We start from the raw sequence: 26882 nt of genomic DNA, 5'->3' as shown, positions 1-26882 counted from the left end.
GCCTTCTCCTTATTCATGCTACAAACTTGCTCATTCAGTGAAGGCTTGACTGCCTTTTCAACATATAAGACATTTGATCGCTCCATATCACTTGTGTTTTAAAAATTAAATAAAACATAATTTTTTGCAAGATGGCAAGCCCTCTTGCACTCCTCCCTACTAATTCTATATACTAACTCCAAGATCAAATAAACATGGGCTAAGGTCAAATTTCCCAATCTCTGGAGTTATGTGATCATGAATACATGTTGATCAATTGCCAGTTGACCATATGCTGTTGACTAGGCAGCAGTCAACCTAACCCTTACTTGACCAGATCACTAACACACACACACACGCATACAAATGTATATATATATATATATATATATATATATATATATATATATATATATATATATATATATATATATATATATATATATATATATATATAGACTAAATGGTACTCAGACCAGTCAATGAGTGGGATACTTAGCAAAAAAACCTCAACTAAGGGCCATGTGCTGAGATGTCTCACAATACAATAGATTCCACCCTTATTTAAGTATCACAGTACGCCATTTAAAGCTAATTTTTCTGAGACATTTTTGTAGCATCTGATTTCTGAATAATGCTAATTAAAGTAATTAAAGGAAAGTCTATGCAATGTATGTGTTGCTGCCACTGCAACACTGTAGAACATGTTTTGTTTTATTTAGCAAAAGCACGTCTGGGAAGAAAAAAGAAAAAAAGAATATTTTCAGATGATCAGTTATGTGTTTTGTCTGCAGTTGTGTTGACTTGCAGGTCTCCACAGTGATGTGACCATGCACATGCAAGGTTTCAGTAAGTACATTACTTCCCAAGAAATAGATATGTAGTGTGCTGGCACTTTGGTATGCATGTATGTGGTCATAGTGGGCATAGGTTTATAAATACATACTGGGCTACTGATCTGTGAGGATCTTAAGAAGCCTACCCTTATATTTCCAGGGTAGTTTCTTGGCCCTTGTGTTTTCTGTGTAAATAGCACAGAGGTAATCAGAATAAAGATCTGTTTGAACATTTTCTTATTGCCCCTATCCAGTTTCCCATCCATTCATCCAAACTGCATTAGAATGGAGTAAGAGAAGTACTTTGTTTTATGTGGAGTGAAAGATAGTTCCACAGAAATGGCATTCTCTGTGATACATACCTGTCACTCCAATGTGTTATACCTACATTGTAAAAAAGACTGAGATCCCATTACTGGTTTTCATGCTAACATTGGACTTGCAAATATGTGATAGACCAGATAGGATAGGGTCTGTTTAGGGCTGTGTATGCAAGGCAGAGGTCATCACGTAGCAACCTATATTATACTGAGAAAGGGGACAAGACTTTGAGATGGTCTGCATAGTTTTTATGATTTAGGACCTTGTTTTTTTGTGAGATACCATTGTGGTCTAAACAGTTGTGACAAGTGTTTTGACAGGTACATACCAAAAGATATGAGTACAATGGAAAGATTTCATCCTTGGATCTGGATGTCATACTTTTATGATATAAGCTATACAATGAAAAAGGACTTCCTTACAATAGTGGATATGTTACCCTTCTCCATTAGAGACATAGGTGCCAAAACAGGGATGAATTTCTGGTCTCCCATCCAATTGTCCAAGTTGCACTTGAATTGAGTTAGGGAGGAACTCTGCTTCACATGGATGGAGAGCCTGTTCCATAGATGGGGTAGCCTCTGGGATATATATCTATCTCTCCAGAAGGTCCTATTTATATCACAGGCAAGGTTTAAGTCTTTAGGACAGGTCATTCTGGAGCTGTTTGTTTTGTGGATATGCAGGTGGTCCATCAGAGTGGGGTCTGACAATGCCCTGTATGCCAGGCATAGATATCCCCTCAAAAGCCTGTAGGAGACAGAATACAGGGATAGGGCCTTGAGGCAGTCTGCACAGAACATTTTACTTACACACCGTATTATTTTAGTGAATAACCTCTGTGAATGTTCCAGTTGTTGGATATGCCTGGTTAGGTACATATCAAAGGGGGCATTGCACTCAATGATAGGTCTGATAAATGCCAAATACAGTAGAAAAATTACTTCCTTGGACTTAGATGCCATATCTTTGTTTCTAAGTTGTACAACATAAAATGTTTTCCTCATCACTGTAGACACATGATGATCAAAGGCTAGATTACTGTCTAGGTATGTCCCTAAGTCCCTGACTAGTGGGTCATCTCTAAGGGGTGTGTTATCAATATGATAGTTACCAGGGATGGATGACTTCACAAAGGATGCTATTATGCATTTCTTGGTGTTTATTTTTAGTCCATGGCTCAGACACCAGTTGTTTGTCTGTGTCAGCCCCTCCTGGAGAACATTTATGTCCATGTGAGATTCAATGACAGCTCCTAATTTGCAATCATCTACAAATTTAGTCAGCCATAGACCACTGGCATTGGCCTTGACTTCTGAGAAGTAAATGCCAAAAAGGAGCAGTCCAAGGACTGATCCCTGAGTGACTCCACTTGTGACTGGCCTCTTTGTAGAGGTGGACTCCCCAAGCCTAACTTCCTGGGTCCTGTCTGTGAGCCAGGTGGCTATCCACTGAATGACATACGAGTTTGTACATAACATCTTGAGTTTGTTAACAATACCTGAGTGGGATATTGTGTCAAATGCCTTGGCCAGGTCAAGGTAGGCAGTGTGAATGACTTTGTCCTCATCCGTTGCTTTTGAGTTTATCTATGATACCTGAGTGTGGAATGGCGTTGAAAGCCATTACATAGTACAAATATGCAGTGTGTATTGATTTGCCCTCATCCATTTCTTCAGTAATCTTCTCAAAGAAGTCAACCAGGCTAACTAGGCAGGATCGGCTCTTGATGAATCACAAATGGCTTGGATTGAGGGTTGGTAGGTTACCCATGTCCTTATTTATTAATTTTACGATGATCCTTTGCATAACTTTACAGATGAGGATGGTCAGGCTTATGGGTCTATAATTACCCAGGTGCACTGACACCCTACTTTTGTTTTAGGTGATGACTATTGCTGTCCCCCATTCATATGGCACAAAGCTTGTTCTAAGGCTGATATTGAATAGCCTCTGTAGGCAGTCTGACAAGTCCAGTTTCAGACTGGCCAGTATGCAGCCTAGTATGTTATCCAGTCTCACAGAAAAGTATTTTGGGCCTTGGATAGTGCCTTGGGGACTTGTTCTTTGGAGATTTGAGAGGCACTTTAGATATGGGTATGCCATTTAGGAATATAGTAAAGTAGGGTAATGATGGAACAACATTTGTCTGCTAGTAGGTTGGCTATGTCTTCTCAGTCCAAATACGTGATGTAATTTACTATTAGTGATGGACATTGTTTCTGAGGCCTCCCAGTTGATGGAGAGGATAGCTAAAGTCTCATGGGAGAATGATGTTTGGCTTAGTCTATATAGACTCCATACTAGTTAGGTTGTAGATATGTCTGAGGGGAACATAGTGAGAGATGTTTAGTTAGCTAAGATATAATAAGGGGTTTTGTTGATAGTAAGTTGGATATGGTGGAGTTCAAAGTTATTATCTTGTCTAACAAGTATGGATGTCAATTTTTTTAAGATTATGGAGACAAATACACCTTTAGTGCCTTCATCTAGTGCAGTTGGCCTAAACATGTGATAGGCATTCAAACCCTGCACTGATGGAGGGCTTTTATTGGTCCTAAACAATCAAATCAATCAATCAATCAATCAAGCAAGCAAGCAATCAAAAATTTTATTGTCATTGTATAAAACAACAAAATTATTATTGCTTTTTTGGCAAATGTGAGATCACTGCCTAATAAAATGGATGAGCTTTGATTAAGTGTTACCTTTAGAGCATGAAGGACTGCTGTCTTTTGTTTTTCTCAGAAACATGGTTGAGTCCCAGTATACTGGATAATGCAGTGGAATTAGAAGGCTATGTACTTTATCGGACTGACAGAACAGCTGATTCCCGTAAGAAAATGGAAGAAGGTCTGTGTGTTTATATGAATAATGCTTGGTGCATTAATACAACTGTGATTAATAAGTTATGCTCTACAGATGTGGAATATTTAATGCTAAGATGCCGACCATTTTATTTACCCATGGAATATGTGGTTGTTATTGTTATGGCAGTGTATATACCACCGCAAGCTAAATGTTAAACCAGCGCTTTTACAATTATCTGATGTTATTAGCAAACAACAGAATTTACACCTTGATGCAGTATTTATCATTGCTGGGGATTTCAACCAAGCAAATTGGAAGGATCTATTTCCTAAATGTTGTCAGCATGTAAACTGTAAAACCAGAAGGCTAAATATTTTGGATGATGTATATATAAACATTAAATGTATTTATTTAACATTTGTTACAGTCATCCATTCACTCTCATCTCTGTTGTCTCAAAGTGTTTTGAACAACTAGTGATCACTCATATTCAAGTTTCTATTCCAGATGAATTAGATCAACATCAGTTTGCCTATTGGTCAAATATATTGACTGAAGATGCCATATGTGTGGATATGCATGCTGTCCTTTTGCATTTGGAGAATTGTAATACTTATGTCAGGATGCTCTTTGTCGATTACAGCACAGAATTCAATACTATTGTACCAAATCAGCTGATCAACAAGTTATCTGCACTAGGATTTGCTCCCTCTGTATGTAGTGGATATTGGACTTTCTTACAAACTGACCTGTTTGTCAGGTTTGGTAATCATGTATCTTCTACTCTTACACTGAGCATGGATGTGCTGCAGGGTGGTGTATTGAGTCCCCTCCTTTATGCACTTTTTACTCATCACTGTAAACCTATTCATGAAGCAAACAGGATTGTTAAATTTGCAGATGGCACGACTGCCAGTTGGGTTGCTATCAAATAATGATGAGACTGCATACAGGGAGGAGGTTCAAAATCTGGCAATATGGTGTGATGCTAATAATTTGGTCTTTACCAAAAAAGACTGAAGAAGTTATTTTGGATTTTAGGGCCATGAAAATGATCAGTCATAGTCTGATAATGATAAATGCAGAGGTTGTGGAGAGTGATTCCAGCTTTAAGTTTCAGGGAGTTACCATCACAGAAAATTTGTCCTGGGCTGATAATGTCTTGGATGCAATAGGCAAACTTAACAATGCCTCTGTTTTCTAATGGTTAAGAAAAGCTAACTTCCCCCGGGAACTGCTGATTAAGTTCTATAGAGAGCTTCCTGACTTATTGTATGATGGCCTGGTACAATGGTTCCAGCAAGGCTGTCAAAAAAGATCTACAGCGGGTTGTAAGAACAGCAGAGGTTATTACTGATGTTGAATTACCATCGCTTGAATATCTATATAAAACTCGCTGTGTGAAAAGAGCCAAAAACATTATTAGAGATAATACTCATCCTGGAAAATACTCTGAGCTTTTAACATCAGGAAGATAATTTAAATTGATTTATACATGTACAAATAGATTAAAGACCAGCTTTTCTCCAACTGTATACATTTTTTGAATTTGGAATATTCTTATATTGAGCTGACCATTATTGAATATATGATATTGTCAGTAATGTCAGTAAGGAGTAATATAACAACATATATATATATATATATATATATATATATATATATATATAAAATATAAACCAAAACCAGATGGATTTTTTGTTGTTGATACATGTGTAGTATCTTTTAGTTGTTGTATATGGGATAATAATATATTTGGCTGAGATTGATTAAGGTATTTATGGAATATGTGGTCTGATGTATTTGTATGTGCATAATTTATTTTTATTTATATATTTATTTTGTTTGGATATTTTTGATATTTTATTATTATTTTTATTTTTTAATGCACATATAAGGTTGTCATAAAATAATTTTGTTGTTTTATACAATGACAATGAAGTGTTTGTTTGATTGAAACAATTTCTTTGTGATGATATATAGATTCCCTATTATATGATCAAAGATGCATTCTTTCAAATGCGTCTTGATCGAACTTGAAAGCACGAAACGGCAAAATATCGAAATGGCATATAAGCAAATTCTTTCTCTGGGAAAGAAATCGCTTGGCCGCCTTCATTATTTTGCCATTTTCGTCACTGTAGTGCAATCTCAGAGTTGGTACATTTAATTAGGGGGTGGGGGTGCACAGCCCCCCACCTTGGGTGGTGTGGCGGGGAGCCCCCCACTTTATGTAATGTTTTAAAGTTTTTTTTTTTTTTTTGGGAACAGTGATTTTTTTTTTCCCTGGGAAAAAAAATCGTTGTTCTAAGTGTTCGGGATTGTAAGCTTTCACTTACATGTGGTTGATAAATCAGAGTTCGCTTTTTTAAGTATTCGCTGATTTAATATAGACCCAATAAATAATATATCAGTCTTTTCTAGAGTAACGCATGCATGTAGGAAGTGTAGTTTTTGAATAGGTTCAGTTTTGTAAGCTTTCACTTACATGGGGTTGATAAATCAGAGTTCGCTTTTTTAAGTATTCGCTGATTTAATATAGACCCAATATATAATATATCAGTCTTTTCTAGAGTAAGGCATGCATGTAGGAAGTGTAGTTTTTGAATAGGTTCCGCACCGAACAGCAATATAAATATGTTATCTGGATTCTATTTTATGCTGGAAACTTTAGTAGATTACCATAGCCTAAAACAGGCAGTATGGGGATGGACAAGGATTTAGCCAATATATGAAAGCCTTGGGGGATAGGTGTAGACCATTCCTGGCAAAGCAGGATATATATTGATATATATCATATCCCCTTTGAATGATTCCAGAAATTAAGCCAGTTGCTGTCATTAATAATCTTAATCTTTTGTTCTTAAAGTGGCATCATGCTTAGGGATGGTAGAATGCTACTCAAGGCTAGGTTCATACCTGCCTTAGACACATATTCTGAGAACTCCATAATGTCTCTCTTCATATAGTCTAGTGAGGTACATCTCAAGTTATTTACACCCACAAGCTATATATGACTGTGTCGTATGTGTATTTGTGGTGCATGTGAGATGTGACAAACCATGGCACCTGACAGCCAACTTACTTTGACTGTCTCCTTGCACAGTCTACTGAAAGGTGCATCAGTGTGTCTCACTACTGAGTCACCTGTAATTATGTTATTGGATTGCCTGGAAGTTTGCTTTACTTGAGATGATGTGACTTTCTTGGATGTATGGTTCATTGTGGGTGCTGTCTGTTATGTGTTTGTGAGGTTGCTGAGGGTACTTTTTTTCTTAGGTTACTTTCACAATGCTTTTGTGGTTTAGGTAGATTACTTTTAAGAGATTCAGCATATGTAGGTCTATATATTTTGTATGAGCTGTGTGTGATTGGTTTAGTATGGTGTTGTGTGGCACTGACAGCGTGTGTGTTATTTGTAGTGGCTTTGTATGAGAGCTTTGTCTCTATAGAAATTATATAACTACTTTTCTCACACACAGTGTGTCAGTTTGTTTAAGTGGTAGGTGATTTTCATTAAACAGGAGGCAATTGCTATATTGCCTCAGTATGCCCATGACTACAGAGATAGCTGGAATGTGCAAATTCATGGTTCCAATTGTTTACTAATGTAGGCTGAAGGGGTAGTGCCTAAGAGATTAGGAGATGATTTACTAGAATGTTATCTGTCTAAACTGAACAATCTAAGTCTAAACACAAAGAGCAGTGCAATTCTTCACACAGACCAGGGGCTGTTAGCACAGCTACTGACTATTAAGTACACAAGGAATATGTGGGGTATGTTATATAGCGAAAACTAAGGTTTTAAGTGTGAGCGTCTATACAATGCATGATTAAATGTGGCTGTGTGATGAGCAATGTCATGCAAACATGAGAAATTTATAACAACACATAACAGAAATGCATACTATTTGTACCTGGACTAAGCAGAATCCAAGCCTGCTGTCACAGTCAGGTTTATTCCCTATGTTGAGTGGTAAGACTAAAACGTGTGCACTGTCTATGCAATAAATGTTGGTAATACTTGCATTAAATGTATTTTCTCAGTGGCATTCTGGAACTTGTCAATATATTGTCCAGTATGTATCAGCGTGCATTTGTAGAAGTGGTACAGAATCCTGCTTCTAGATGCTTAAGATATGGAACTTGAACAGAAATGAATCAGTGCCTGGAATGCCAATCTCTGTCATTATTTTGGTTTTTCAGTGGTATTGGGTGTCCAAGGGCAGTCTATAAGTCAGTATCACAACACATGTCACACAAATGGTCAACAGCTGCAGCATCCATACAATATCAGTCCAGCAGCCTGTGAGTGGTGAGCACTAAATACCGCAAATGGGCATAGTGTTAATATTGTCTGACTGGTTCAATAATGTGGTGTGTGCAATTGCCATAGTTATACTCACGATGACCAAAATCAAATTGCCAAGTCTTTACTTCTGTGTTATTTCTATGTGTTGTTGCAGTGCAAAATAAATCACATGGAGTTTGAACTTTGATACAAGAATGGCAATATCTCTGTGTCACATCCAGTATTTTATCCATACATATGAATGCTACCACACTCACGTACATAAAAACCATTCAACAAAAAAAAATATTTGCATATGGAGGATTCCAGCTCTCAGTGCTGTTGTCACTCAGTCACATGAACCTTTGTATTGCATTTTAATTGTGCACTATTTTTACTCAGTGCGGACAATACTTATTATGAATAACACCCTAAAGACACTAATAAAGTTTTCTTAAACTACATGAGGAAAATATCTTTTATTTATTCATTCATTTATTCATTCATCTACTCATCGTATGATATCTGCTTTAGCTTTATCCTGTCGGGGTTAGTGAAAGAATGTACTATATTGATCAAAAAATGGCGCAGTTACTGATCCTAAATACATAATTCGTTTACTTTCTGAAAAATCAGCAATTTTGAAATACCAAAAAGTGAAGGAGGAACAGAGTTAGAGCTTAGGAATAACATACCAGTTAGAGCAGATGCATATTCATATCCTTGAATAAAATTAAGAACACTAGGACAGTGGGACCCAATAATATTCCAGAAGAGTTCCTCTATGAAATACCATCATTCTTTCTAACAGTTCACTGATTGGTATGTATGGGAACTGTGGGGAAATGTGGTGACTACAAGTGACTACCTGTACTGATTCATTTTCAGAAATGCCAGTCTGGATCCAGATTATATTTGACCCATCTCTGACATACACAATCTGCAAATAATAGAAAGGGCAATTGTTGATGGATCTGTTACAGAAGGAAATAAAATACATTGTACTCCTATACCAACTATTTTAAATGTTGGGACCCATTTCAGCAAGTCCTGAAATACAGAGACTGAATGGCTGAAAAAAACAGGCTTGCATATACCAAGTCTGAGATGACCATTTCTCAGAATATTCCTTTTCTCTGAGATATGGCAGTCTTGGAGTTGGTATATATAAGTTCTGGGTGTACAGTCTTTGTTTTGCAGTGTCTCAGCACTCAGCAGTATGTGTCAAAATTTCAATAGGGAGCTGAATAAATAGTACATTAGGAGGATGTGATGTATGCTAAGACTGGCAATCACACACAATGTTTTCCTCAAGTGTTCCATGAAAGGGAAGACTACTGAGGCATTCTAGTCGAGAATAAACATGTGGAAAGTGGTGGGATGGATGGTATGAGAAGTCTGCAAGGACACTTGTTTCGTATTTGAGCTGATGTGATGGGTATGTTTGCATTTCGACACTGATGTATTTGTATGTTTATATGTTTGTAAAGCTAGTAAATAAACACAGTCATATTAAGAATATAATTTTTTTTCAAAGACAGTTAAAGTAAATGTAATAAACAACCAATAAATGGTACATAAACATTGCATTCAAAGTTGCTAGCCACATTTCTGCTCACTTTGTCTAAGACAGTAATTTGAGTTATTTACTTCCAGGCTGACATCTAGAATTGTGGTTCTTTTTAGACTGATATTTTATGTGTTCCCCATGTGAGGAACTTCAGTACCTCATTCATAAACTATGTTCACTCTTTCTTTATTTGTTAGCTCTTTGCTGCCTTTCTAGTCACATAAATAGATAAAGTCAGATTCTGAAGATGCTGAATGTATCTTTTCAAGCCACAATCAGTGCTGAGTGATTTCAGCAATCCAAGAAGTAATTATATGCCATAATACAACACATTCCATTTATAAATTGGTCTTAAAGTGATGGCAGACAAATTATTTTAGTTATCAGTCCTGAACTGCAATTACCTATCCAGATACATCAGAGGGCAAAGACAACATTAATCAATCATGAGTCATTTCCTGAAAGCAATTTTATAATAATGCTAAAGGAGTTTTTAATGTTTTAAGAGTACTCATTTTCTGCAAAATGTACTATGTATTGCAAAAATGTTCTCTGCTTGTTTAAAATTGGCTTTCTCTGTATGCAGGTTTACTTCCTTTACATTGTGTGCTGTCTAAATGCTTGAACTTGGCTGACTATTGAAAATGAAGCACCAGATGAACAAACTGAGCCTTTACTCTCTATTTATTTTCACAAACAAATTTAATAGGTTTTGGTTTGGGGAATGTCTGAGTCAGACTAATGTAGGTGTGCCAAGCCCTCTGCTCCCATCCCTATCTTATTACATGGTTGGAGTTGAGCCCAGGAAAATGAGGAAGTAGAAAGAAGATAGCAGTTTGTCAATCAGCTGTTATAATAAACAGTTTAAGGAACAGTTTGTATTCTGAACTCTGCTTTCTATGGTAATCCGATTCCCTAAACCTCCTACACCCCACAGGATGGATGCAAAAGTTATATATATCAAGTGGCTAACAGGCCCTACCTGGTAAAGTAGCAAAACCGCGGTTACAACAAACCATAACAGAATATAACAAACACATCTGTGTACCTGCCAGCACATAATCTACAGTGGAGGTGCTACTGCTTCCTACCTTACAGTTACTTGTATGTTTTTGTCACTCAGGGATTTTTATCCACTCTTCTTTGTTGTGTCTTTCAGCTTTTCCCAGTTAGGGGTCACCACAGCGGAACTCCGATCCGCTAATGATTGGTAGTTGATTTTTACGTGCCAAGTTACCAGCCCTGACACACAACATTCAACAAAGGTACGCCCATTCACGCATGTCTCCACGCAGAAGACGCTCTAGCTGAGAATCGAACTGGACAGCGTCTCACTGTGAGGCGACAACTCTGACCTTTGAAAAGAAGACACCAGAGTGTAAAGGTACCAGCAATGAACCCTCAGATGCTAGACTGATTATGTGTACGGTGTTTTAAGTGTTTCAGTTTAAGTGATATGTAGTGCATAGAGTGTGGTGATTACACTCCGATATCCAGAAAAAAACAAATCAGTGAAGCACTTCTATAGCGTGAGACCTGATTGCTAAGCACACCCTGCTTCAGTTGTTAAGATTACGTATTGTGCTAGTCAGTGAAACCTGTCAGTACCAACCACCAAATGACAGCGGCAGAATAAAAAACAGATTTGTTTCTGCCTGCTGTCTATGCCAGTGATGTGTCCCTTTTTCTAACATAACCGAATCAATTACACTGTCTTTCCAACAGCTCTTGTCAAGTGCTTTAGACCTTTGAATGCTTGCAAAACATTTAGTGATTTTTTTTTAGCTATAACTAGTAATACATGGAGCAGATAAAGCTCTGTGCACTACAAATTATTTATGAGTGGGTTGCCAATTATAACCAGCTTATTATGTGTTCTTGACATGGAAGCCAAGCCTCACCACTCAAGCTTCACTCTTGAGCTGAATTTCCTGGCATCCATGTCTTAAACACATAATAAACCAGTGGTGATTGGTGAACCAATCATACTCCTCTATAACTTTACGTACAGCTTTTGCTAGAGCCAGCTATATCATGTAAATTGCCACTCCTTAACCTATAGTAGCAGTCACTTGTTCAGTTTATAAAGCAGGGTCTTTCATTTCCTCTTTCATTGTTTTGTTTTTTGAGTAGTATTGGGTGGCCAAGAGCAGTCTATAAGTCAATATCACAACACATGTCACACAAATGGTCAATAGCTGCAGCATCCATGCAATATCAGTCCAGCAGCCTGTGAGTGGTGAGCACTAAATACCGCAAATGGCCATGGTGTTAATATTGTCTGACTGGTTCAATAATGTGGTGTGTGCAGTTGCCATAGTTATACTCACGATGACCAAAATCAAATTGCCAAGCCTTTATTTCTATGTTACAGTGAGAAATAACTCACATGGAGTTTGAACTTTAGTACAGGAATGGCAATATCTCTTTGTCACAGCTAGTATTTTATCCATATTTATTTATTTTATTTTATTTTATTTTATTTTAACATTTAACTGGGTTAGTCTGACTGGGCCCAGAGACCCCCTTTTCAGTGAAGACCCAAGGAGAACAGCTCCAGGAAAGTAATTAGAAAATAAGAAAATCTATAAATATGTGTGACTGCTGCCAGAGGGAATGGTTGCTCAAAAGATAAAAAGAATAAATAATCTGAAATAATGAGGAACGGTAAATAATCTGAAATAATGAGGAACGGTTAAGTGCTTTCAAGATGAATATACATAATTTCAGATTATTTATCCCTTTTATCATTTTAGCAACCATTCCCTATACTCATCCAGACATGATGAAGTCTCTCTTCAGGTAAAACCAAAATGAGTAGTCTGTGTTTTAAAATGCTTATTTCATAAAGTCTGTACCCCTGTAGCAGTAATGTTTGTAGTATTTACAATTTGCCTAGTGGGAATTAATTATTTTAACACCAAAACCTAAATCTGACTAGCTAAACATTGTTTCAGTAGAAATTTGTATATTATATATTTCTGCAAGGTTTAGCAACATTGGCGTCCAAAGTAGGTAAAGGGGCAAATAGGGCACAGCAAAAGTGTGGTGCTGGGCCTGTGTTAACCACATGAAAATGAGGTTTGTCACAATTTTGGCTGAAACACCATTTAGTCACTTTCAGTCCAATAGCCTTTGATTAGTCAGCATTCCAATAACCTCTGTCCTGACTCAGCATATTGTTAGATGACAGTTGACATTTTGACATTATTGTGTAGAGATATCACAGAGGGTTTTGATAAATTTGTTAAAGTTGACTCAGATGAGCTAACCAGTTGAACTTTCATTCATTCAACAAGTGTGTCTCTTGCAGCAGCATTGAAAGGCACATATAAGTAAATGTATTGAGTTGGTGCTATGATATTTATTTGTGAGGGTAAGTGAGTGAATTTTACAGTCTTAACTGACATATCACAGGCCGAGTGTTCATCCATTTTTATCATTTTGTGTGGCATTGGCATTTACACAGTTAACAGTGGATTCTTACAGCAATACATTCTAACAGCATACTTCTTACAATTATATGCTTGTTATGTGCAATGGGATGCACCAGCTTTTTTTAATAGTCAGTAGGTACAATAAGTGTCACAACATATCAGTACCCACAGTGCCATAATATTCTGACATGCATAGAATGCCTACTGAGCATTATCTTACTTAGAAAAATAAATCAAAAGTCATCAAAACAACAGAGAATGCAGAACTCCTGTACAAAGTCTAATTTTATACGTGTGTGTGTGTGTGTGTGTGTGTGTGTGTGTGTGTGTGTGTGTGTGTGTGTGTGTGTGTGTGTGTGTACAATACATATATATTTGGACGGCGCAGTGGTACAGCAGTAGTGTTGTCGCCTCCCAGCAAGAGGTTCTCTGGTTCGATTCTGTTGGGATGTCTTCTGTGTGGAGTCTGCATGTCCTCCCTGTGTTCATGTGGGTTTCCTCCCACATTACAAATACATACATCTGGAGTGTTTTTCCCTGGGCCTGCAGTGAAAATTGGCTTTGTTCCAAGTTGGACTTTCCCGGCTAACAAATATAAAGTAAATTATATATATATATATATATATATATATATATATATATATATATATATATATATAAACACACACACACACACAAAGTACATTGATTCTCTAAATAAAAAGAAAGTGAGAGTTGTTTGTACCAAGATCATCCAAATAGTTCCCTAGGAGTAATGCTGCCTACAATGGTCAAAGCTTGCATGATTGAGAATGCCTTTGCTGTCCTACACAGAAACAAGAATAATGGATAATATGTGTACTGTCTCTGCTCTGGCGAGATTTATAGGAATGATTATTATTGAATGCATTGAGCTGCATTCTTTGATGAAGTGGGGCATTGGGTATGTCAGGTGAGTGCAGCTGAGGGGGGTATGGAAGGGAATCAGTCAGATTATTGTATTATGGTCCTTAACCATCCTTGCTGCATAACAGCCAGGCACATAAGAAGCCAGTGGATCTGGCACCCTCAACTGCCTTTGCAGCTCACAGCATGACAATCATACAGGGTGTGATGGCTCTTCAGCAGGTTTTAAATCGAAAAGTTTCTTTTTAACTGATTATATTTGACACTGGATGAGACTCGCAGCTATGTTGGCTCCTGCAGGCCACCATTATTACACATGTGAAATAAAGTCATCTCAGTTGAAGGAAATGGCCATTGTGGTGTGTGGAGAGCACTCCCTATTGCATGGTGTCATGAACAGCAGGGGACACAGTGAGTCATTTTGGCAAAAACTGTATCAGAGGAGGGTAGAACTGCAACTTGGAGAAGCTATCATGGACAAATAGCAAGGTATGTGGGTTACATTTTCTAGTGTGTGTGTTGCTCAGAGGATGGTGTGAATCATCATACCTTATAAGCTACTATTTATGTGAGATGAATGGTATACTACAGTTTAAGCTAAACACTATGTAATATATGCACATATTTGGTCAAAGGGGGTGGTAACATAGAAACAACACTTAAACCAGTGAAGGACATTCCTCATGGGCCCTTCCTGGAGCCACATGCTTACCACATCTCTCTGTAAAGGCCTGCTGCCTCATCACTGTGATCACACCCAACGTTCCTCATGGGCCCTTCCTGGAGCCACATGCTTACCACATCTCTCTGTAAAGGCCTGCTGCATCATCACTGTGATCACACCCAATCTCCTGAAACTCAGCTCAAAGCTCTTCTTGAAAGGCATCCGAGATTATCTGCATTTCTTCTCAGAAGCTGTCAGTATCCTTCTGGGTGGTTGGCTAGGCATGGACGCATCTTCCACTGGGATATCACTGTCACTCTACTTGATCCTAGGAGGCTAACAACATAATCATCAATGTTGTGCAGTAGGTGGGCAGACATCTGGCAATGTGATATGGTTGCTGAAAATGATGCGACTGTTGCTACAATAATATCCGCACAGCAATACAGGTTCTATACTACAGCTGGCCACACATATTTTGTGTGTAATAGAACTGTGCTGTGCATATAGTTATACTTTTAAGACACTGTATATATTGTAAGAACCACTTTATGAAAATATGATGACATATATTATACATTCCACTGCTAAAACTATAGTCACAATATTATGTCAGTATGGTGTCATGCATAGTAGCTTTCTAGCCAGTTATCAAGAACTATAGTAACAAAATATTTATTTCAGACATCATATCCTTTAGAAAATGCATGCTAATTCAAAACCTGTAATTCTGGCCAATTTCTAAATTTATAAGAATAATATTTAAAATCTGTTTTGATCCTTTGTCTCCCCATATATTGAAAAGCACATAATTTCTGCAAAGACAACACAGTTTACATGATCAAAGGTACACAATGGAATTCTACTGCAAAATGTCTACTGCATATAAAACACGGAAATACTGTAAGGTATCTGCTCACAGTCACTATCATGGGCATGTGCGGTGTATCTGCATTTGCACCATTCCTGTGGTGGCAAGCACCATCATCTGTATAGTGATATTTTTCAGTGCTTACATCACTACTGATTATAGCTGTACGACACGCTATCATTGTTAAAGGGTGGTATGCAGTAATGCAGTACTAGAGTCAAGTCAGAACTACAATATATGCATAAATATGAACATAGCTTATGCATGATATAAACTCAAAGGACACACGACATGCAGCTGAAACAATGGCAGTGTTCCACAGGGGTCAACAATACAGTCATGTGTTAACAGGCAGTCTGTTAAAGGCAATGTCAGATCTAGGACAGATATGGATTGGGAAGCTACTGCTGACTAAGCATGACTATCAATAGACATCTTGTACTACATAGTCCCACTTCCAGGTTCACTCACCCCTAATTTTCTTTGCATGTTGTACATATTTAGAAATTGACTTATTAAGCTATGAATAATGAATTGCAGGAAAAATAGTAAATTTCATGCAAGCATTATATCCATTAGAAGAGTCCATAATGCTATGTGTAGTAAGCGTATCCCAAAGTGTTAACTCTTGCTTGGCTTGCTTATTCCCCTTCTACTATTGTGGATTCCTCCCCTCAGTGTTGGCTGCTCACACCATCTTGGTTACTTCTTTCTTGTTTTACTCACCTCACACTTTGTATTACTGTTCAGGTGTTTTTCTATATTTCCAGTGCACCCTAGCTTGCCTAGACTCCAGTAAAATAATTTGTCTAAGCTAGGGTTCTGGAGGCCATTAGAAACTCGGAAGGAGTGAGGTTTTAGATGCTTTGAAGTGCATTCTAGAGTTTGTCCAACATTTTAATTCAATGACAGCATGAAAAAAAGTCTGAGGAAAAAGGTTCAGTCTTATTTTCTTACAAGTAATACACAGGGTGTACCTAAGGCTTAATGCTCAAATCTTTCAAAAATCATATTTCCCAATAAAATGAGCAAGCAGATGAGTACAGGGATACTCATATCAGTGAATAGTGCCTGTCTCTATGCTCACCAAAGAAGAAAATCATTTTTTCTGCCCCCCTCTGGTATTAGACTGGGATGAAGTGACAGAACAAATGGACACAGTCATATAACTCAATGTGCTGCTGTCAAGCATGTACACAGCATGCCCCTTTACCATTACACATAAAAATTATACCTATAGTGTACCCCTCAGATGTCAGACTAGGAGAAAAATTAACAAAGAAATGGCCATAGTAACATATTTCAACTTGATGGGGTCAGCTGTATATACACAACATGCCTTCTTATCCCTACCCCAAAAATAACCACCTGTATACATGGTTGATATTCTGCTGTGAGGAAATGCAAGCTATAGCGACCAGTTCGGCAGACCCCTGAGGTCTGATTATGAGGAAGCTTAAAGAAATAATGACCATACTGTCCTCAGCCCCACCATAAGCTATGGCAACATTCTGTGCACGTCTATTAGCAGGGCCTGTTTTAGACAAGGTAAGGCCAAGGACAGATGTTGGAGATGGGAACACACCCACTAGGTTTGTGTCAAAATTCCTTGTACAGCTGGAGGCGGGGAGCATCCAGGCTGACAGAAACTCTGAGACCCCAAATCAGTCTTTAATGCATTTTTGTCTTACTTTTAAAGGATATTTACTATTTTTGCTGCTACCCAGAATAGTTATGTATATGACCCTTAAATATTATGTGCTTCCACATATAAAACTGGTGATATTATTTTTTTCATATGCACATGCATTTATCAACATATTATTTTTTTTGTGCCCAAATGGTCACTTTAGTCACATTCTTCTGCAGACATGCCCTAGCTGTAACATATGCAATCAGTTTACTCATTGTTAAGTCATCTGCATACAGACCATAGAACACCTCATATGAAAAAGATAGGCCTTAAAGATACAACCTAAACCAGTATGGGCCTAGGACAGAGCCCCATTAGACTCCCTGACTGTCACCTAGAATTTGACCTGTCCAACTGCTGTTTGATACTTGACATGTCTTATTTGTAAGCCATGCAGATATCCATCTTATCAAGAATACATCACTATCTAGTAACCCTAAGTTATTGATCAGAGTTTTGTGTATGACTTTCAAAGGCTGTAGATAAGTCTATAAACATTACATCACAGCAAACATTTTCATTTATAGCTGTTATTATATTTTCTAGAACATCATATTGCAAGTGGTTATAGATCATTTTCAAAATATGCATGCTGATATATGGTTTCAACTCCAAAATCTCCAGTTATGGCAATGAGTTATCCACAATAACATTCTCCATAGTTCTCCACAACAAGAAAATAAACTCATGGACCTGTATGGCTCTGGGTTTGTCTGTTTTATTGTGAGGAGAGAACACAATAGGCCTGAAAGGTGGTTTGTTCTCATCCTTCTGAATTTTGGGGATTCTAAACAGAAAACCCAATTCCGGCTGTTCAACAATACAAAAGTTATACATTTCAACAGTCAAATAATTTTGATGTAATAAATCTAACAAAGTTAGATCAATGTACATATGATAAGAACAGTTAATATTTCCTCTGTGCTAGATAGTATTTTAAATCCCATTGTACAATGCAGCAAATATTTTTTGAAAGGTCTGCGGCTTTTTTTAGATCAAGTCAGTAAATATGCTTTTGAAGGGGAAGAGAGGTTGTTATGTACTGTTGAGGTAAATGCACTTTATACTTCCATTTGTCAAGATGAAAGCATTGAATTTGTTGAGTTATTTTTGAATAAATATACACAAAATTTAATGGATTCTAGGACCATCTGTGTCTTGTTAGATTTAGGTCATATTAACAACGTTTTTGAGTTTGAATCCATGATTTATCAACAAACATCAGGCGTAGCTATGGGGGCCACAGTGATCCTTTCCTTTGCTAATCTGGTAATGTGCTGGTGGGAAACTCATTATTTACCAAATCTTTCTTTATTTAAACATGCTTCTTTTTATCGAAGATACATAGATGATTTGTTTTTTATTTGGAAGGGCAGCAAGGAAGATTTTGAGAATTTTGTTGGTGAGATGAACAATAGTGTTAGATGGTTGAGATTTGAGGTTAGTAATATTGGGTTGACAGTCAACATTTTAGGTATTGAACTCTCTGGCAATTTTGAGTGCAAGAAATTCACTAGTAGTATTTTTAGGAAAATGTCTTTCAGCAACAATTATTTGCATTTTAGTAGTTCTCATCCCTTATTTATGAAGTATAATATTAATTGACTCCTGGCTGTTTTTTCTATCAGTTAGAATGGTGGATTTGGATGGTGTGTTTTTCAGCTTTTCTTCTGTTTCTCAGTGATTTGTACAGATGATTGTGTTGAAAATGTATTTGTAAAGTTGCTTGTTTTCAAAATGTATCAACAGTGTGCCCTGCTGGAAAGAAAAACAATGTACATGCATTGTTGTAACTGTTTAAATGTATATATATTGTAACAGAAAATACTGGAAGAAAAGAGGTTAATCCCAATCCATCTCACTTTGAGATATACTGAGCCTGTGCCATAATGATGTCATTTCACAGTTTTGAATGCAGCCAGAAACAAAAAGTCTGTACTAGGAAGCTTCCTGCATTCTCATGGGGTGAACTAATTACTGCTCTGAAAAGGTAGAGATTTGAAATTGCCTTATGACTTCCAGGAGCTGCAGCAGACCTGAGCAAAGCTCTACCAGTGTGTATGGTAACACATAGGTGCTAGAATCCTGCCAGCTTCTAGTTTTGATGATAATGTGGGAAACGCAGTCAGATGACTAGATGTGATGTCATTCTGTAAGCTATCCCAGAAATAATATTGAGGTATTATATTGAGAAGTATCTCAGTCAGACTGAGCAGTCTGTTCTTGGAACCTGACAAAGAAGGAAGACCTTTCACCAAGGTCATCTTGCCTTGTGCAGTAAGTGATCAGGGAATATTAACTATTTAGATTAGTCATGAAAATATAGTGAGATTAGTTAAGTACTGTTTTTCTTTATCTGTGTAAATCTATTAATCTGTGTTATTTTAACATTTCCAGGGGTTGAAACTCTGGTGTTTACTGTAAATAGATATTTTGTATTTCATGTTCTTTTATTTTATTATTTATTATAAAATATATTTAAACTTTTCATTGTGGCTGGTCGTACAGAAAATATTTTAATCTCTATAAGTACTTATATGTATTTTGTGACAGCTCTGGCCACTCCTGAAAGCCTGGCTGTTTGGTCAGCATTACCATTTGTATTAATATTAATTTCACTCAGTATAATTGGGTACCCTTTTAAGAGCCTTATGCTAACTTACAGATGGCAGTGAATCTACCTTATAATCTGGGCAAAGTTGGAGAGTGGGTAATCTGTGCCAGCCTTTCCCAGGTGTGGGTGTGTGAAAATAAAATCTCAAAGAGTGTGAGTGTCATCTACTTGGGTCAGGGACACAAAGCACTGGTTTCAAAGAGAGAGAGTGGTGGGGGAACTCAGCTTGGATACTTGGCTGAGGACTTAACTCAACAGCTGTGCCAATGGAGAGTCTTACTGCTGTTTTGGGGAGAGACAGAGAGAGAGAAACCCAGACCCTGGGCTGAGTGTGTTTCCTGTGTGGTCTTAAGGGAAATTATCCTTGATGCAGAGAGATCTGCATCTGGAAATACTGAGTGTATCCATTTGTATTTCAAGTGAATGTCCCTCTCCAGTGTCAGTGGTGAGGATCCAAGCTCCTTGATTACTGGTCCAGAGTGGGATGTCACATATTAGTGAGCACTGCTGTGGATATTATTTGAAATTCTGTAGCCTGTAGGCAGTTGTCACTAAAGCTGTGTCCTCTCAGCAAACACAAGGTAAACATTCAAAAGTTCATTTCACAACATTTTTTTTGTTAGTTTAGTTTAGTCAGAGAAATCAGGCAAATATATCAGCAGAGGATTATGGAAAGCTGACAAAGAACGAGTTAGTCAAGGTGTGTGTGAAGCCAAAGGGCTGGTGCATGCCAACCTGACTAAATAGGAAATTATTTCAGCCTTAGTCACAGCTCAGACCAGCAACCAGGGGGATAATCAGTCTGGTGATGGGAATTTCTAGGCCTCAGGAAAAGGACAGTTCAACTTTTCCTCAGAGGACTTAAAAACCCATCTGAAGTTAAAGAGACTTGAACTGGAGGTCAAACATTTAGAATTAGAATCAGCAGGGAGACTGCGGCATTTGGAGGGTGATGAAAATGAGAAGCAGCATCAACATGAGAGTCAGATGCTGACTCTTTGTCAGGGTCATGGAGGTAATGGGGAAGGGAGTAACCAAACCACAGAAGCAATAAAGGTCAGTAAATTTCTTCCACGTTTTACAAAGAGTAATAATTGTGATAGTTTTCTTCATATATTTGAAAGAGTATGTAAAGAGTATAATGTTGACCAAGGGCTCTGGGTACAGTTCTTGACCCCCTTACTCCATAGTAAAGCTTTAACTGCTGTTTCCAAATTGTCTGATATTGATTTCTTAAATTATAATAAAGTCAAATGTTGTTTATTTGAATGCTTTAGGTTAACACCTGAAGCTTACAGAAACAAAATGGTACTTTTCCGTTATCGGGGCAACACGTCTAATCAGCACTTGGAATGTTAGCAAGTGATCACGCACTTATGCCACTGATGTGGGTACACACTTCACTGTAGTTCTAACTGATTGTGACAGAAAACCTCAAACTTTATGAGGAAGGGTCCCACATATTTTTCAAAAACATGGAGAGGCTGTGAAAATATGGACAGTTGACATGTATTCTGATTGCTTACCAAAATGCATATAGAATATCAATATTAATGGTAATACGCATCATTTAAGAACGCACAATAGTTAACTTTTCTCTTTTTAAAGTGAAATTTTGAGTAATATGAACTGCTTAAGGCCCGATAGGTGGGCTGTTTCTCTGAAATGAGGCACACTTCAGAGGTACGGTATCACATGCCTGCAACTGGCCCTACAATCTTCCCAAGGAAACTCCCGGGGTGTTCCTGGGATCATCCTTCAGAAATTGGAGGTGTCCCAAGCTCGCTCTCTCTCTCATACAATAATGGTGCATCTATTTGATGTAGCAGTCTGATGAAGTTGTGCTCTATTGTAGCTACCAATGAGAGCACTTACTGTTTTGTGAACAAATCAGGGTTTTTGGTTTATTCTGTGGGATGTACTTATTTTGCATAACACATTTTTGTACTGTTTTAACATTGGTAGTTAACAACTTTATAAAATATATACTTTATTACTTGAGAGAAATGTTCTATGCAAACATTATTTTGGAAAGCATGCTGCAGTTAATGCCTGCTAACAGTACAGTGTCGTTCATGTCTAGGAAAAGAGGCAAAGACATGGCACGTCAGTGTCATGCATGAGGCCCCAATAATGGAAAAGTACCAAAAAAAATTTCATGAGCATAGATGCAAGGCAGATTAATGTGTGTGTGATTATATTACTGAGTTAAGCACTTATTTTCATAGGTGGGTGAGTGGGTGTCAGGTCACCACTTTTGAAGGGCTGGCAGACCTTTTGGTGAGGGAACAAGCCCTTAGCACTTTGCCTGAGGACAGGAGAATCTGGTTGGCAGACCAAGAGTGTCACTCCACAGATAAGTCTAATCCCCATAGTCGGTCAACTCTACCTCCCAGTACATACTGCCTACCCAAACAAAATAAATAAACCACATACATACACTAACCAAAACCCTACTTCTAACCCTAAAGTAAAGCACAAAACCCTATGTCTAACCCTACACTAAAACTTACATACATTACTATCTATGCACTTACCTTAACCCGCACCCTAACCCTAATATCTGCAACTATCGCACACTTACCCTACAGCGATATACCAAAATAAAACAAATAATCCACACACATACATTTAACAAAACCCTAATTCTAACCCTACACTAAACCTTACATACATTACCTATCTATGCACTTACCTTAACCCATACCCTAACCCTAAGGTCCATAACTATTGCATACTTACCTTACGGAGCTGTACCGCAGATGGGCCAACCATATCACTTTGACTTTTTGAATTTTGCGATTTAGTACGTTCGGCATAATCGCGGTTTGCGCAATACGTGTTGGTGTTTTTACATTCACTTAAAAGGATTTTCGCTATTGTAATATAGACCCGAATAAACCATACTACCAAGGAGATCCACAAAAAAAGATTAATCAGAATTCAGACATGAAATAGACCTGCATAAATAAAATGAAGTGGACCCTTCCCCATCCTTCCTCAATTTGAGAATTACAGAATTTGTTGCCTATACCTAAGTCAATGGTAACAAGGAACATGAAAGCCCATGTATGTATTTATTTATTTTTAACAAAACTAAAACTGGCTTCATTCAGAAACCATTCAGTACAACCTTACTCATTCAAATCTGTCCATTATAAGACATTGTAAAACACAATGGCTTATGATGAACTACCATCTCTCCTGAAACTTGAGCATAAATCCTTTCCATTTCAGCTCCATAACTGAAGTGTTCCAGAAAATCCCTAGTTTCTTGAAAAAGCAATTTTTGCATTGTCTGGCAGACGTATGAGTGAAATATGGAATACGAAGTGGCTACATCTATATTATTTTAGTGATACACCTCTGGAATATTCCATTAAATCCAGAAGGCCTCATCCACAGTGTTTAACTACCTCAATCCTTCATAAGTTTGTAAACCAGTCTGGAGTATGGGATCGACCTTCTCCTTAGACGACATAAATCCATTGCATAAAACATCATGTTTCAGCCATTGCAGAGGACTAGAAACTACTCTGAAGAAATACTGACATTTTCCATTAAATATAAAACAAAATATGTCTCACAAAAGATTTGTCACAAAACATGATTGCCTCTGTTAATCTGTGAGGGCTATTATAAATTATAATCACAACCAGCTGATTTCCAAAGTAACTCTCACCTGGGGAGATCGTGAGCCTCTTTCTTCTATCTGAATTATCAAAGTATTCTAAACCAACTGTATCAAACCAGCAACTCCCATCCTTTTTGTCCAAACTATGGGAAGTACTAATTATATTAGGATTATCAGACTTAATCAGCTTCATAGGAAATATTTGTTCCATGTGGGTATCTTAAAAACAAATTATTACTGAATTAAAATGACTGACTAAAGAAAATAGTTTCCCTTTCAACAGTGTGTTTAGCCTGTTAACACTTAGTGAACAGGAAGCAAAATCATACTCTAGTCCTTTGAGCCCTTATTTGTAAACGAGTGATTGAACTGCAATGAGAAAAATCATCTAGATTATGCAGTGTGAAGGGCAATCATGTTTAAATTTCAAGTTCGAAGACTGTGAGGCTAAATATATGCAGCAGATACATTATTAATAAATTGGAAGTAAGAGAGTATAGCCAGATTATTGAACCAAATGCTTTTATTAAATACTGTTTGAATGAGTTTACTTGAGGACCATTTTAGGTAGAGGAGCTTTAAGCTAATTGACTAGAAAAGGTCTCTAATTATGTATTAAATGTATTATTGTATAATTACAATAATGTATAATTCCGTATTAATTTCTGAAAGATTTTTCTAAGTTAACATCCGTACAGCTTCCTGCACCTCATACCCTACCAAAGCCGATATCCCCACAAGACCACTTACAAACTAAGATTACCTGTGTACTTACTTCTCTAGTTCCCCACTATCTTTGCTCTGCTTCACTCTAACACAACTAGCAAGTAATATCTTTCTTTACACATCTCAAAATGTTTTCCTTTCATCCAGCACTACTTCTGTTCCTCATTCTGTTAGTTCAACTAACATCCTCCCACATATATCTACTTAATGGCTGTTATTCACCCACCAGTCCTTACCGTTTCAGTTCCACCACAACTGCCATATTTGGTTAGTTTATTTGTAATATTAACAAATAAACTAAAGACACAATGATTTTACTTCATAGAACACTAAGTAGCAGGTCCCATCAAAATTCAACAAATTTCACCCATTGCTCCCAACACAGCAACTCCCACTTCCTACCACATACTCTCTGTAGAGGATTCAACTTGTTCTTGCTACACATAAACCTTAGAAGCATATCAAACAAGGCTCATGAATTCCATGCCTGTTTGGCACAATACTCTCCCAAAGTAGCCATTACAACTGAAACTTGTTTAAACCAGAAATAAAAGGCAACAAATTTCTACCTCCAGGCTATAATATGCACAGGATCAATAGAAGAGCTTCTATGATTTCAAATGTCCAGAAGTATACCAAATACAGAAAGCAGTATTAATTCTGTCATTCAGGAGGAAAGGAACAATTCTGAGTATGGAAGCTACAGACAATATAATAAATACAGAAGCTGCGGGCAGTATAATTCATTCTATTTCAGTTTATCAGGACTTATTTTTGGGACAGTAAGATCTGGTTCAGATACTGTTGTCATCTACCTCCACTTTAGGCTGCTACTACATCAAAACATTATTATCAGATTATAGAGTGAAACCAAGATATTTGGCACTTGCTCAGACGAGTCTGTGGTAATTAAAAGAAAAAAGACATTCATTTCAGTATCTACAGTTATTTCAGTTCTTACAATTGGGGCCTGGATTAGGATGTATAGTATCACTTAGATCTAAGAAAATAAAATCAGCCACAGCATCTTGATTAAAAAATAAACCAGGCAGCTACTTAAACAGAGACAAAGCATGGAATATATGGTACATAAATATAACCCAAAAATATTTCCAAAATTTAGACAACTTAGAAATCTATGAAAAAAAAAAAAAGAAAACAGATAGTCTTACTACCCTAACATTCAATAGAAACTCTGAAACAATTCCAAACTATTTTGATCCTCCATTAAAAAGCTTCTCCAGCCCTGCCACTCCAGCCCCTAACAACAACAGTTTAGCAATAAACTTTATCTTCCACTTCACTAACTCTAGTATATCACTATACAAACAAAACAAACAACCCCTCTCTTTACCTTAGATCTGCTAAGTAACAACACCCATGGCTTCTCATTTAAAACTGTCCAAACCTACATGGTAAGAAAACTGCTTAGCAAGCTAAAGCCAACTACCTTATCAGCTGTTAACTGAATATCTAAAACTAGCAGCAGATGCTCTTGCCTACCCTTTCCCCATATTACATAACAGGGCAACAACAGAAAGTCATGTTCCTGCCATATGGAAACTGTCCGGAACTGTACCCAAATCTCTTTCAATGCAATTGAATCCTGGATAACCAACTCCCAGCTACTCCTGACTCATAATAAAACTAAATGAATGTTTTTAACTACCAAGAAATATACTGAACAAAATCATCTTTTCATTTATTCATCCAACACCAAAATAGAAGGGGCCTTTCAAACTAAGTAACTGGATGTACTAATTGATGAAAAACTAAAATTTGACCAGCATCTATCTCAACATATTAAAAACACATATGAATCCAGGGTCCCTCTATAGGGTAAAGCCATATCTTATTGATTTTACTATAGCCAGATCTTATCTGCTCATAACTCAGTACTTAAGAACTTGAGAAAAACTGATAAATTAAAATTTAAGACATACTACAATAAAATAGCTAGTTTTGTTATGAATACACCCCACAGGACTCAACACTGCATCAGACTAAAATAACTAAACTGACTACAATTGCCTCATTACTTAACATCCTCCTAGTTAGTCATTGCTCAAAAACATACTTACATGCCAGAAAAATTCCCTGCACTCCAAAATACTTTCCAATTCTACTCCTGTAACAGACACCTGAGATCTAGCAACAAATCCCTCTAGCTAGTAACCAAATCCAATTACCAACATTGGAGATTCTCTATACTCTAACTACATCTGAAAACTTTGGAAATGTATCACTCACTCAATTTAATTGACAGACAAGCTACCAAGTTTCAAAACCCAACTTACGACAGCACCTAAATAACAACTGGCTCTGCTCATGGTCTACTCCTAGTTAGGTTCACCCATAATTATCATAACTGGAGCACTTACTCCCTAAAATTTCTATAAAGCCAACTTATCTAATAGAATATATATATATTCTACCTCTCCCCTCCCCCTCCCACCTTCCTTTCATCCTCTTCTATTTACCCTCCACACAATACCTTCTTTCAAACATTTCAATTCTTTTCACCCAGTAACTATAAGTATATTTTACCTA

The sequence above is a fragment of the Protopterus annectens genome, chromosome 5.part1, assembly GCF_019279795.1.
Source record: "Protopterus annectens isolate FY-2018-M chromosome 5.part1, PAN1.0, whole genome shotgun sequence".
Taxonomy (NCBI): domain Eukaryota; kingdom Metazoa; phylum Chordata; order Ceratodontiformes; family Protopteridae; genus Protopterus; species Protopterus annectens.
The sequence above is the reverse complement of the archived record's forward strand: the minus strand, read 5'-3'. Positions refer to the sequence as shown.